The sequence below is a fragment of the Camponotus vicinus genome, unplaced genomic scaffold (assembly GCF_025532165.1).
Source record: "Camponotus vicinus isolate PSW18456_S1 unplaced genomic scaffold, iyCamVici1.0 SCAF_3, whole genome shotgun sequence".
Lineage (NCBI taxonomy): Eukaryota > Metazoa > Arthropoda > Insecta > Hymenoptera > Formicidae > Camponotus > Camponotus vicinus.
In genome coordinates, this window is record NW_028141967.1 from 19,970,836 (window position 1) to 19,986,136 (window position 15,301).

A 15,301-nucleotide genomic window follows, 5' to 3' on the forward strand; every position below is an offset into this window, starting at 1 on the left:
GTTGAATCGTAATAAGCGATTAACGAATTATTAAAACAAATGGAATTAATAAATATATTAATTAACCGTATTGCGATCCATCCCGTATTCATAACGGTTTGTTAATGAGCGAAAATGACATCGGACACGCGACATTACGTGAATCGAATTAATAGCAGAGATATAAAATATCGTAAAAATGTATAGAATCGCTCGATATCTGTTAATATTCATCGCGATCACAGTTCGAGAGATAATGCGACGTATACAAAAGCGGCACGTGTCTGTCTCGTCGCGTAAATGATAAGGTCAAAGTCACGCCTATAGATGTAAATAGCAAAGCGCTGTGCGTCACCGAGAGGGAGAAATATAATATAGTATAACACAATTACATATTTTCATAGGTATAACACATAATTATCCTTTAAAAAATAATCAGTATATTGAAACAATTTTACCAGCTGTTTAATAATTGATATAAAACTGTTTCAAATTATTGATTATTTTTCTTAAGGGATTACATTCCTCGTCACCATAAAATATTTAACGAAATCAATTTACGCGTAATATTTTATTTTTCTCCGAATTTTTTATTTTAAATTAATTATTAATAAATGCTTTTTAAATAATTGCTTTTTCGTTACTTCAATCATTCGATCCAACGATTCGTATATATTATTTCGTGCTCTTAATTCGAAAAATAGCAAGCCAATTATTGTATATTTATCAATGATTATTTCAATCAAAGTAGATATTATATATTTCGATCATTGATTTATACACTTGAATTTTCAAGTAAAAATCGAAACGACACGAAGTAGAAATTGTAAATTATCATTTTATTTTTATGTCGTTATCTTCGCTTATATCGATAATCGTTTATTCGCAGAGAGTGCTTGGATTGAAATATATTCCATATCGCGCTTTAAATGTTTCGACACTAGTGTTTGATAGCTATCGGACACCTCTAACTCGGGTATCACGTCTTATAATGCTTTCTCTCTCGCTCTTGTGCCGTGCGCGAAGGACGCAACATCGGAATGCCCCCCCACTACTCTACCCCCACTTTCTCTCTCGCTGCCCGGCCCGCGTACATGCGCGCTTCGCTTGTGTGAGTGTGACGTCAGTGAGCGTCACACACATACCGGGACACCTTTCCTGCCGGTGCGTACATATTCTAGTAGTGACGTAGTGACCTTGTTGTTATTCGCGGTCAGTTACACGACGATACTCGAGCCGGTGAGTTGTGATATAAGACGCTCCGTATGTAATGTATATTATTTGTTAAAATATAATTGCGAGGACTATCGAGAAACGCCAAACGTTGCAATACGATAAAATACACGTAGCGATTGACTCGAAGTGCATGTATCGTGTGAAGTGTGAAGTGTCGGTAACTGTATCATATTTAAATGGTTAGCTTAGATAAGGTTAATTGCGTGCAATTGTATTAATTACGTTTTCGCGAGTAATTAATTATGTTTTCGCGAGTGAGTGCCATGAAAAAGCAGCAGAAGGAACAAAACAGGAGAAGCGGATTCCGAAAGGCATCGGACGATGGCGAAGTAATTGTGAAATATAAGGTAAGCAATAATTCATAATTTATTTAATTTGTGCGTTATTCTTTCTTCAAATTAATTATTCATTGTTTATCTGCGATAGTGCTCTATTTTAAATCATTATTTAATATAATATAAGATATTTAACATATTACGTATAAAATATTGTACGCGTAATATTTTTTTTAAACATTAATTATTTTGGATATTATTTTATAATGTTCAAAATTTAATTTTATATATTATTTGTATTAAATATATATATATATATATAATATTATACTAATTTTATAGAAAACAACAAATCAATATGGTATATGTAATACAATAATATTCCGTTGCTGTGTAGCGTATCAATGAGTTTTAAATTACTTTCTATAATTTTAAAATAATAAATTTATATACAAAAAATACAAAAACTTATAATAATACAAAAGACTTTAAAATTAATTGGTATATAATTTTTAAAGTTATTGGTAATAATAATTCGCGAATTATTACTAGAAAATATTATAATATAAAAATTTGCACGTTGCAACGTTTTAATGAAATTTGTGCATGTCAAGTTTTTACATTTTGGTCCAAATTATTATTTATTATATTTTATTAAAGCTCATCATTTGTGGAATTTGCGTGTAATTTTTCCAACTTACATAATTTATATAAAATGTTCTTTTCAAATATTTTTTAATTCATTTTTTATTATATTACAGTATTCTTTTCCTCAATATTTTGAAATTGTTTGTAAAATGTAGTTTCTCGCGAAAGATATTTTATAATAAAACTGAGTGCTAGAGATATTAAAGCGAGACAAGAGTTTGATCAAATCCGTTTCACGTTGACGATAACTTTTCCGTAAAGGATTAATGATACGTTGTAAGCGCTTGTATCGAGATAACATGCTTGTTTGTAGACTACGCGCTATAAATTTGCGGGCTCTGGCAGTCAGATAAATGATACTATACCCAAGGCGGTTAGAAGGACCCCCCTGTGGGGGAATCTTCATCGCGCTGTGAAACTTCTACGATACAGTACGCGCCGTTCTCGTATCAACATCGATTTTTAACAAAAAGCGGCAGATATACGGTCGTGAGAAATTGCAATTTAAATTGGAAACGGACATTGCAAAACCTGCTCGTATAAGTTAATATTCGTGGGAATTGAATGACGAAGTGGAATCGTAAAAATCTACGCCATATTGATTAAATATTGCTATGAATTAAAATGAATAAAAGATTATACAAAAAGGACAAGAAGAAATAAAAAAAGTATCAAAATATTAGGAGAAATGTTAGGAGAAATTGCATATTTTTTGAGAGAACGGCGTATATTTTTCCGTGTATGTATCGCGAGAGAATAAACACTACTATATTTTTTAAAAAGCTAAAAGTAGTCACGTAGATGATTTTGCTTTATTTTTATGACGTCGAAGTTAAGTTTCCTGCAGCGTTTCGTAATAACGATAAAAGTCGTAGAAGCCGATGTCTAAGGAGAAAGGTCACCGTGCTTTGTTCGGGGTAAGACAATGGCTTACTATGCTGACATTTCTCGGGCGAATCGCCGCGCGCCTAACATTTATTATAACGACCGACGTCCAACGTCATGACTAAAGTTTGCACTTTTATTAAGCTGCCGTCTTTCACAAGGGAACTCTAATTAGCTCCTTCGCGTTGCACATTTTTCAGACATGTATCCATGCGCTCGAACATATAGACGGCATATTATTCTCTATGAAATTTAGAAAAAAAATCACAGTCGATATCAAATGAAATATTTCATATATTTCGTAAGTAAGATATATATATAAACAATTTGGTATATAAATAGTTTATTTTTTTAACAAATAATTAATTTTATTTATAAAAAAGATAAAATACTCTGAGTTAATTTTGAGATACTGGATGAATTGATATAAAAAATAATTTTTTTACTTATACGTAAAATATATTCTCTATGAAATTTAGAAAAAAAATCACAGTCGATATCAAATGAAATATTTCATATGTATATTTCGTAAGTAAGATATATATAAATAATTTGGTATATAAATAGTTTATTTTTTGAACAAATAATTAATGTTATTTATAAAAAAAATAAAATACTCTTTGAGTTAATTTTGAGATACTAGATGAATTAATATAAAAAATAATTTTTATTCATACGTAAAATATAAAATTATATATATCGTTACGATGATGTATTCAAACTTCACACTATATCTAAAAATTCTATAGATATACACTACCCTCCACAAGTTTGAAAACACATTGCATTTTATAGATAAACAATCGCATGGCAGCAATCTGTGCAGATTTTTCATATGAATATATTGCAAGACGTTTAAATGATGATATGACGCCTGTTTATACCGAAAATATACCGAATAATTATTACGCGGCATCGAACTGCTCGGAGTTAAATTTCGCGCGTTGATTTGTTCTGCCAATTAGTGCTACTACAGCATATCAGATGCTGTAGTGGAATGCCTGTAATGTTTACGCGCATTAGAAACATACATCAGAGTAATAAGAACTTATTTAAGTGCAGTTTGATTTTAGTTTCTGTAAAAGTAACAAAAATTACTACAATCATTAAAAATGGCTTCGACGTGCCAGATTCCATATGAATTGCGAGTCAAGATTATTATTTTACAAGAAGAAGGATATAACATCCGGCAAATATTGAAGAAATTAAAGTTATTTTCTTTATATTGTATACCGTATCTTTATATTGTATTTCCATACTTATGGAGGGTACTGTATATTCTTGTCATCATATATTCTAAGGGGCCTAGGGAAATTGTTTTGATAACCGAAAAGATAATATTTTGTAACATAGGATTAAAATGTTCTACATACTTAGGATGCGAGGTATCACACAATCCGGAAGAAATCAATTTCATTAAATACATGTAATAACGATTGATAAAGGATAAAGGGGACGGCGCGATATTTCTCCAAAACTTGTAGTGAATAAATTATTATCGAAACAACGTGAGATGTCGGAAACAGCAGGAGCGATTCGCGTCGCGAGATGCTTTGCTTTGAGCCGAAGACGGCTGTCGCAGCGGCCGGTTCGAGGGTTTGAGGGCTCAGCATGCATCGCATCCCTCACTTGGCAGCCAATATTGGTTCACACGTATATACATACATGCACACGAGTGTGAAACACATACCACACCCGGGCATCGATCGGGCATCGAACGCTTACGTGTCGTCGACGAGTACACAGATCGCACTCCCGCCGAAATACCGCGGTGTGGCCGTGTCGACAGTAGCGAAAATGCGACGTTCGTGCTTTATATTGTTTTGACGCACTTATTCGTAGCGCGTTTTACATTTCAACGATATAGAATTTCATCGCTGAACAGTCGGTTCCTCGATTACCTTGTTCGAAATTATGCAAAACGTCAAAACAGATTTCAACGACGCTTTATCATCCGCATATCGAGATTAATCTTCCCGATTATTCCTTGGTTTTTTGTCTTCCGTTTCACAAAAATACGGATGGGTGTGTAATATATACATCGGAATATCGATCTGCAATCGCCAGTGCGTGTCATCGGTACGGGAACAAATACACTCGCGGCTTGGGAATATTGTTGTCGTTATACTAACGCAAGCGTACACGACGGGAAATGCGACGTGTGCATGCTTTATATTGTTTTGACGTGTTTCGCGGAAATGCGTGTTGGGACGCAGCATTGCAATGGAGATTGGCTACAGTCGAGTTACAGATGGGTTGAGGGCGAAAAGGGGTCGTTGCGACAATAATTGTGTCTTTAACGCCCCCCGGTTATACGCTTGTCTCGCGCATATACTCCCGGAAGTAAACATAGTTTCACTGAGCCATGAAGGCGAATTTGGTTGAATAATTTTCTTCTTATTAGCTTAATCAAAGATAATTGGCATGCAATATTTATTTGCTCAAAATATTTAATTTATATAAATATAAGAAAAAAACGACGATTTTTCGAACAGATTCAGCTTCTTAATAAAAATCTGAAAAAAACTCTTCATATATTTAATTAAATAAAAATTATTTGAAAAGAGTTACTTGAAATAAAATAAAAATTTTTATAATAAATTTCTTTTAACATGTATATATAAATAATAACTATTAAAATAATAGATAGTTGAACCGCATGAATGGTAATGCGTAACTTAATATTTAATTGTAAAATTTTTTACATCAAACACTTTTAGGTACACATGTTAATCAGAATTTTTTTTTTAACTCTTAAATTGTATTAATAAAAAAAAAATCTTTTGATTATTGATCGATCGCGCCTTGTTATAGCTACATCTGTATAAATCTTCTCATGATCGTACTCCCATCCCATAAGGGATGACAGAGAATCGCGGCGCGTGAAGGGCCAACGTAAGATAATCTCGTTTAATAATCCTCGCAAGCTAGATTGAAAGCGCGTTCACATGCAATTAATGGAACATTTCGATCGCAATATGCTTCGGGGGATAGGCGTAACATATGCATGATATTCATCGTCGTCGTTCGATACCCCTTTATCATGGATGCACCTGTACACGCGACTCGGAAAATTGCTTGTGCAAGATTCAATAAAGTTTAATCGTCACATTTTTCTACGCATCTTTTATAATTGGCTAATGCTTAGGCATGCCGGATTTTTTAACTAGCGACATATCGTCGACATTTTTTAATATTAATGAAAATTTATCCCGTAAAATTTTCAACAGAGCAGTGCTGTAAATTTTGATTGATTTTTCCTTCTCTTTTTGAAAAAGTTTAAATGAAAGGAGATACAGTTACATGCCTCGTGACACGCATGATCTGCGAAGCGCATTTATACGATGCTCGTTTAACAGCCTACTCTCTATCATTCCAAAGTGACTATCTATGTGTCAGCGAGATGCCAGGCATATGCGCTCGATGATATTTCACTGGCTATCGAGTGCGTATCAAATCTGTCACCGCCATGGTGTTGTGCTTCGAAGCGACTTTAAATGCACGTTAAATCCTTCGTTAATTTTATGCACTTCACGACGCGATTAGATTATGATATCATAACTATAAACTTTATTAAATAAAATTGTGTTAATATATAGAAAGATTTTGATGAAAATAAATCTGTAAGATACTTAAACGATGATTTCGTAATTGTGGAACACTATTTAAAATCATTCAATTCCAAATTGGTGTTAAAAATAAAAAAGTAATCATTTAATAATTTTAGAAGTGAATATTAATACATTCACATTAACATATTAATTTTAAATAAGCACAATTGAATTATCAATGTGTGAGAAATATCGGCTTCTCTTCCCTAGTATCTTAAGATGTAGCAATAAATCCATTAAAACTTGTTCCCTCGGAAAAGTTTAGGAAACGCAAAGTCTAATGTATGTGTGTATATTGTATGTGTGCACACAATGTTAATGTTGTCTTTTGTTTCAGGATTGTGTAAATTAAAATTTATTTCTGTGTTTAAGTGTGTTATTTGAGTGTTAATAATTAATGTCTGTCTCGAAAAACTGATGGTGTATACTGAATTATTTGTTCCATGCTAGAATTATAAACTTTTCTCGAAGTTTTGTTTGGAATCACCAAACTATACCACCTCTTAAATGTTTTTCTTTGCCAATTTGAAGTTGTAACTAATTGAGATGTAGTCTTGTTATTACAGCCGTGTTTACTTTCTACAATCCTAAATAAAGAACAACTATAGGAGGCGCAAGTTAAAGTTAAACAATTTCCTGAAATTTATTAAATTGCAAATTTATCTTAATTTATCAATTTGTCTCTATTGTTAATACATACACATACATTGAAATCGATTAATCTTGTTCAGAATGACTTTATTATCGCGCAATGTGTGATCGAACAACGACGGTTATATTCTTAAACTCGCTATCCACCTACATTAACCGAGAAACCGGCAGAGGAGAAAATAATGGGTGATATTTCTTTCCGATGAGAATATATAATAGGCAAATTGCAACAGGCGCATATTTGACGAGGACTATCTAGTTCTTTTTGGTATACTATATTCCTCATCTCTCCCCTCCACCCTCCATCCAACTTTTCTCGCCCTCATACTCTCCCGGCAAAATATTCTTTCGTAATCGAAATGCATATATACATGAGGTTGAATGCTGTTGATGTGAGACTTAAGCGTACGCGAGCTGATGAAAAAAGGTACATCGTGAATCGACGTACGGATGAGAAGAATGAAAAAGGTGAGATGAATGAAGTGAAAAAATAAAAGGTCACGATGTGAAGCTAAAAATAATTTAACGATTTCATTGAAACAGAGAAATGTTATTGCGAGTATACTAAAATTTAAATGAATTTTACAATTTCTCTTCATTATAGGGGGAAAGGAAACGAAAAGAATTTTATAAATTAATTAATGTACAAATATATCAAAGTTTTTCTCAGTTTTCAATTTATTTTTAGAATAAAAATACATGTGATATTTATTTTAATGATATTTATTCTAATGTTGTGTAAGACATACATGAAGTATTTATTTTGATTATATGAGCTTGATATAAACAATTTCAAAGGTATGAATCATTAATGAGCCGTCGATAGAGAGTTAAAATGCACATATTAATATAGCCAATAGATATATCGCGTTTATTTTCCACAACTTGAATCGCGCATCTAAAAAGCACAATATTAAGTGATTGTTAATATAATATATAAATATAAAATATCTTTACGTTTATTTGCCAGCAATAAAAAGAATTTCTCTTTTTCCTCTTTTTCTGGCTCGAAGAAATCGAGTTGGAATGAATATGATCAAGAGTAACGAAAAATACATCTGACTAATCTGAAGAATGGATAGATAAACTATGCAAATATGGTACATGGCTAATACTAGATAGAATACATAGATGTGCAAATGAAAGAAAATATTTTCTCATATTTATACATAAAAATTTATTTTTATTCACGAGAGAAATTTTAATCCAATTGATACGATAATCCGTATTTGTTTTTCTTTATCTCGTTTTGCTATTCTTTCCAATATGCTTTAAGTAGATAGATGGCCGAATTTCCTCGATATAAAACGTACATGCATGCATTGATAAAAAAGAGCGAATCGTAAAAAAATTGCACGTGGCGGTTTAAAGGGATGAAAACAAGTGACGCGTACTTTCGGGGACTTCGAGAAAGGGAGGACGAGGATAGACGATGCGAGAGAGAAAACGAACGAGGAGGCGATATGTCATGTGACTCGACGTGTGTTTGGCGGAACGAACAAATTTCCATTAGCCGGTTCAACTTTCCACGGTGACCTGGGAAAACCGGGTGACCACTGCCAATCAGCACGACCTTGTTTTCAAACCGCGCAACGGAAAAAAAAACGACTAGCAGGCCGCCTTTAACGTGCTTCTGCCGACGCTCTGCAGATATTTCCGGCAGTTTATCCGAATGATATTACGAATGATATTATGAGTGCTCTACTTCATCTCGAATAATTGGATAAATATCTCGTAACGATGTTAAATTTATATTTTTTAAAGGCTTTTCTTAAATAAGACTAAAACTCGAGATTTTTGACGTATTGCAGATTATGATTTTTCGCTGTAACACATCTACAATTTTAAATTAATAAATTAATAAATTATATATGCGTTTATTTTTTTATACGCAAAATTTATAGCGAGCCTCCCGGATTGTGACTCGCAAGTTTACAGACAAGGAAATCAGCAACAAAACACATTCCATCCGCGGGCTTTAGAAAACCGGAGCGATTCAATTTCGGGACGTGAGTGTAAAATTGGTTTACCGTCGTGAAGAGCAAAACCCGCGTATATTTTGTCCGCGAGCTAAGCTGTTGTTTTAGCCATCTTTCTAAAATTGTTGTTTTTTATCGGTATCTGAGCAAAGCGAAGTGCTCGAGATCGCATTACGTTCCTGTTATTTTATATTAAATTACGTACTCATAAATTTTGTGTTAGCGGTTAGCTATTATTATAATAACATAACGTTAGTGGAGAGGCAATTAATGATAATAATACCATCATATATGTTGTTTATTAATTAGATCATCCAAATAACATAACTTTTCTCGTCATTTTGCGGAGAGTCATTTTCGAATATAATTCGAATAATATTTTCGATAATTGGCTCGCGTTGCGTTTTACCGCAATTCAATTCAATATTTTCTACTTTACACTTCGCAAATACCTATCAGTTTTGCTGAAATTTGCTTCACAGATTATCAGAAAGCGTGTTAAAAGTATTTTATTTTATTTTGCTCTTCTTATGTAACAATAGTAAACAATGGACCGCTCAGGCAAACCGCTCATCGATTGCTTTTCGCTGGCTAAGCTTAACAAGCCGGCAACCGCAATATAGACTAATGATACTAATGCCGGAGAAATGCTCACGTGTTTTGCGAGCCCAATTGTTGACTCGCCTCTTGCAGATGTATTTATATTGCTCGCTTAAACAATATTCCCTATGCCGCAATGTAATGGTTTAACAAACTTTCCCGAATGAACTAAGGCATTAAATTACATACATTGCTGATTATTAGCACAAGAGAAGTGAAATGAAGCAGCTGGAAACAAATATAGTATAATATATAACTTAATTATTTAATAATTAAAGATAAATAGATTAGATTTGTTATTTCTATTACTATATATTTTATTCTAGTTCCAGTTATTATTAATTTTTTATAATTTATGCTAGATAAAAATATAATTATAATTTTGCTTAATATTAAATATAGCTAATATTCTGTTTGATTTCATGTTTGCAGCATAATTAATTGTAAAAAAACGAGGTTCAATTGCGTACGATCTTTTTCTTCTGGATCGTCTCGAAACTCGAATAGCGAGATTCAATTGCGGCGTGGACGAAATTGTTCCGTTGCTGTTACGCAACAACGGAGAACATGCATATCACATGCGTATGCAGAAACGATTTATCTGCCGGGCTTAGTCGTTATTTCAGCACCGTCGTCGCCACACAAAATTACATTAACATAAACACGACCGCGAGCGTATGCATCAAAAGTATACGGTTTACTATGGTAGGGCTATGGAGGGCTGACCCTCTCCAATCGATATCCACTCAAAATTTCAGCGATGGCACTCGAAACGATGTCTACTCGAAATTTTCCAACGAATCGAGCATGGCTGCTGAAGCTACCTCCCTATACATATTTCGATATTATTATAATAGTGAGAATATTAATATCAGTATCAATATAGCTATCTACGATTATTATTCTATAAATGCATGACATTTCATCAAGTCGAAAAGTTGCTTCCGGCAAAAATCAGAATTTCAAATTTCTTGCATGATTGCGATATTATTTCCAGATTTTTGAGAATTGGAATTATTGTTTCTGAAAGACGAGAGGAATCTTGAAATTTTCTCAGGATTTGATCTCGGTATACGATTTCTCTCTACACGCTCGAAGCATTCGATATCTCGCGGGAGAATATCAATGCCATCGCTGGCTGACTGCCTTCTATATCTCGGCCGATCGTCCTTTTATTTACAGCCGCGGGCTCGTCTCGCTCGTTGTATCCCACGACGATCGACGTCGTTACGCATGCGTTCCATCGCAGAGAGAGAGGAGCTACGGAATATCGGAAAATGATTTTGAAAGGTTCGTTTGTGTGTGCGTTGAGGTAGCACGATATTCGGCGCCGTTCAAGTCGAAATTGCTCTGATCGATGCAAAAAAATCGTCGCGACGAAAATCTTGTTTCACGTTTAAAGGGAGCCTGTCAATTGATAATGATTGGTGGGTTTCGATCAAAGATCGATCAAAATATTCTCGAATGCGTGCATTGATTAAAATTCAAGATACTAATTTTGCAAAATAGAATGTGCAATTCATAGATATATACGCTCGAAAATTAATTAGTCACCTGCGCTCGCTGTCCGACGCAGATTTATTATTAATTATACTGCTCCTTTTAACATAATTATTCATGCAGAAAATTAAACAGTTCAGTCAACTGATGAATGAATTTTAATGCAACTTAACAAAAATTTCGTATTATGACAGAGGTGTTTCGTATTTGCATTCAAAATCAAATCAACGTTGACGGAATAGAAGGAAATAAAAGGACATGTAGTATGCGCAAAAGTTAGTTATCGAGTATATGAAACTCGATAAAAGCTATCTGCAAACATACTCAACTCGGTATACGAGGCTTAAACTGTTATTCGAATAATCGAGACCAAAGCGTGCAATTGCGAACGATTCGTAACTTCGTCGTCGTTGAAAGTGGCGACGGGCATGAGCCAATTATGAAATTGTAACCATTAGAAGCGCGGTATGTCGTGGCTAACTAACATCTATAACTAACTTACTTGCCAAGCGCGTATTTCCGACTTAGTGGACCCAGGCATTTATTACGAATCGGGAATGTCGGACGCTTTCGCGCAAGCAATGATTACCAACTTTCGTCGATTCGATCCGCGATGGTCCTCGGTCAAATGGAAGACGCTAATAACATTCGCTCATAAATATTAATGAGACGGAATAAATCCCCGATTAAGGTAAAGATTTATATATCAAGAATATATATCATATCAGAGATTGCCAATAATTATAAACAAATGCTTTGATTGATGCTCTACTTTTCTTTCAGCAGAATTCAGTGAACTGAATTTATAAATTACATTTTAGTTCAAAAATTTACCCATAACGAGATATAACGAGATTTGCGAAAGTAAAAGTTCGCAAAAGTTAGAAAAAGTCTCTCTCGTATCACGCGCTTTGAAATAGGAACCTTCTTAATTATTCCACTCGGGACAACATGTCGTCGCATTAAACTTTCAAAATTCGATTACTTGTACCTTTTCAGGATGATGCGCGTTGAAATATACGACAGAAATAGAAATGATCCGATTGAAGAGAATAAAAAGTATGCATTATCTTCGCCGGCGCGTAGATAAAAACTCGCCTACCCGGTATCTGTACTTTAACCACATCCCGTGGCCATTTGCATCTCATTCCAAATATATCACTTTCATTAACGAAGTGGAATAGTAGATTTCTGGATTCACGTGTTGCGGACGCAGATTTCACGCAAATGTGTCGTGCGCGATAAAAACTTCGACGATACGTAAAAGTTTTCGGCCTCTGTTTGCGCTGGTGACGTAAAATCAACGGGGATGAAAGTTGCAAATTGCAGTCAGAAGGAAGAAAGAAAGATACATATTTTGTCTGGAGAAACTTTTCCTACGAATAAAAGCGGATTATTTTTTAAAGAGAAAGAGAGAGAGAGAAAAACATGAAAAGATTTCATGACAAGATGTGGAAATAAATTGCGAATTAGCGATACATATAATTATTTGTATTATGTAATGTTTGTATATATAGCTTTATCATTCTCGATGAATTCATAGTTGAATGAATATTTTATTTTTATTGACAAAAAATTATATTCAAATAAACTTTTTTTTTGTTTAATGTTATTTTTCATTTAACAATTTAACAATATTATTTTTTATAAATTATAACATGTAATTTTAAATATATTTATCATTAATCTTGTACATATAATTTTTAACTTAAATATTAAAATTGTATCGAAAAATAAAATAATCTTTAAAATTAAATGAAAGTAAGATTTTATTACAAAATAAGATTTTTATTATAAAAAGTTGCCTCTGTTTAGATTCTTAATTACTTGTAAAAACTATTATTTCCATGAGTGAGAGAAAAAGAGAGAAATTTTTGTTGAAAAATTAATTCTAATTTGGATAAAAAAATTCTCGTATAAAAACTGATTTACTAAGACTTTAGTTTCTTTCGTGAAAAAAATTCCAGCTTTAAGATGTGTTAAGCGTCACAAACTTTTGAACGATAAAACTTTCCTTAAGTCAATTTTTTCAATCGTACTTCCTCTGCCTGAGATTCCCAAGATTGGCAAGGCGTTTCATGACCGCGACACTACGGGCTTAAAGAAAAGTTGGCACTATAACGTGTAGTGACAGAGTACGTATCGAACAAGTAATCGAATAAAAATCACGGCTGATAAAAAGATTATTGACACCATTGGGAATTAGGTCTAAGGCATTTGCGGTGGCACATTTTTTTTTAGAGAAAGAGAGAGGGGGTCCCAAGACTCTTCGAGATTCTACAATCCCCGAGCGAACCCGTTCTCAGCGGGAACGAGATCGAACGACGGATAATATTTGAGTTTTCGAAGGCCATCAAGCGCGAACGAGGGGGAGACAAGGCCGAAGGTCGTGGGTTAAGTAAGTGGTTAAGAGGATGGCGTCGCACGCTACTGGGGTAATGGAATAAAAACACTCGATACCGATGTCGTCACCTTGACGACCTGAACGGAGAGTGGTCGAAGGGGAGGCAAAAGGGTGAACGCCTCGTTGCCCTCTTTTTTCTTGGACCTGACGAAAGGAGAAGACCACACGCTTCGAGAGCTTCATCAGAAAGCACTTGTATCTTTGTAGGTCTCCGAGAAACGCAGCGCGAAAATATTTTGCGATTAATACAATTGGAATATCTTTTATTAATATCGACATGCGCGGTATATAATTTCTTTTCTGTTTCACGTTTTGTTATCAAAATATTGCTATAGAGTAACTTTTTTAAATGAAGGTTCGGATGAAGTATTTGCCTTGCATATTTTAATTTTAGCAATATCCAAGTATTTTCTATAATCGCAAATACCAAGCATTTTATAGTTATTGTCTGAATTTTATTTTCAAATATTAGATATCTTAGAAAATATCTAAGAAAAATTTTCTAAGATATTAGATTAGATATCTTTTAATTACTTTTTTAATAGGATGTACAAATAATGAGAGAGGATTACTATACGTGATAATAGAATGTTATTAAATAATTATATGAATCTTTTTATGTTCTTTTTTTCTTAATAATAATGAAATAATTTCAATAGTAATAATAATTTAAAAAATACAATTTTTATTTTAAAGAATTTTTTTTCATATAGTTCAATGATTACTTTGTCACGTATAGCGGGCATCGCATTTTTTTTCTAGGTTTGACTTTCGTTGCAGGCTAAATCAGAGAATTAATGTCGCACGTGAATTAAATTACGCTTTTAAATGGAGAAAATATGAAATTTCCTGATATTAAGGGGTGCGCATCGGAATTTGCTCAATCGACAAAGTCGATTATGATCACGTTTCAGCGAAATTGGAGGCGAGGTGTCCGACCAGAATTTTCGTTAATGGTGCGAACGATATACGCGTAAAGGGCTCTATGCGTGTGCACGCATCTGCACCCTCTTTTTGCGCACTTATAGTTGCTTTGAATATAGTTTGTATGTCTGCGATCTCGCAATTAGTTTGCATTCTGTCCTCGATGGACGTTCATTGCTGATGCTGCTAATGACGTTTATCTTGTGCGTCTAGAACACGAAGTATAACAGTTGAATATACAGAATGTTCACTAGAAATAATTACATATTTCTGCTTTCGACTTTCGAAAAATATTACATATTTACATTCTATATTTTTTAATTATTTGTTTTCGAAAGATATAAAAGATTACATTTGTAAAAGAAATCGACGCAATAAAAGGGTACAATAATGTATATTTACTAGTTACAGCCATATAGACTCGCGCAGGATATAAAGTCGGCACGGATGCAAAGTTTTAATACCGTAGAGCTCCAAAGGGAGAACTAAACTGCAGGACATTTCAACCCTTTTCATTATTTTAAGGCATTCCCTTTGGAACCGTGAAAACGTATTTAGCGAACACGAAAAATTTTATGAGTTAATAAAAATTTATTCAAAGCTTTTGCT

At 33.6% G+C, this 15,301-nt stretch overlaps 1 protein-coding gene across 5 annotated transcripts in view; it reads left to right on the forward strand.

Moving 5' to 3' along the window:
- Positions 1–1,204: 1,204 nt before the first annotated feature.
- LOC145969368 (lachesin) overlaps positions 1,205–15,301 on the forward strand; it is a 157,972-nt gene continuing 143,875 nt past the window's right edge. For all 5 annotated transcript variants that reach the window (XR_014438065.1, XR_014438064.1, XR_014438063.1 and 2 more), the window contains exon 1: positions 1,205–1,562. The gene's annotated coding sequence lies outside the window, so the exon portion shown is untranslated. The remainder of the gene's footprint in view (positions 1,563–15,301) is intronic.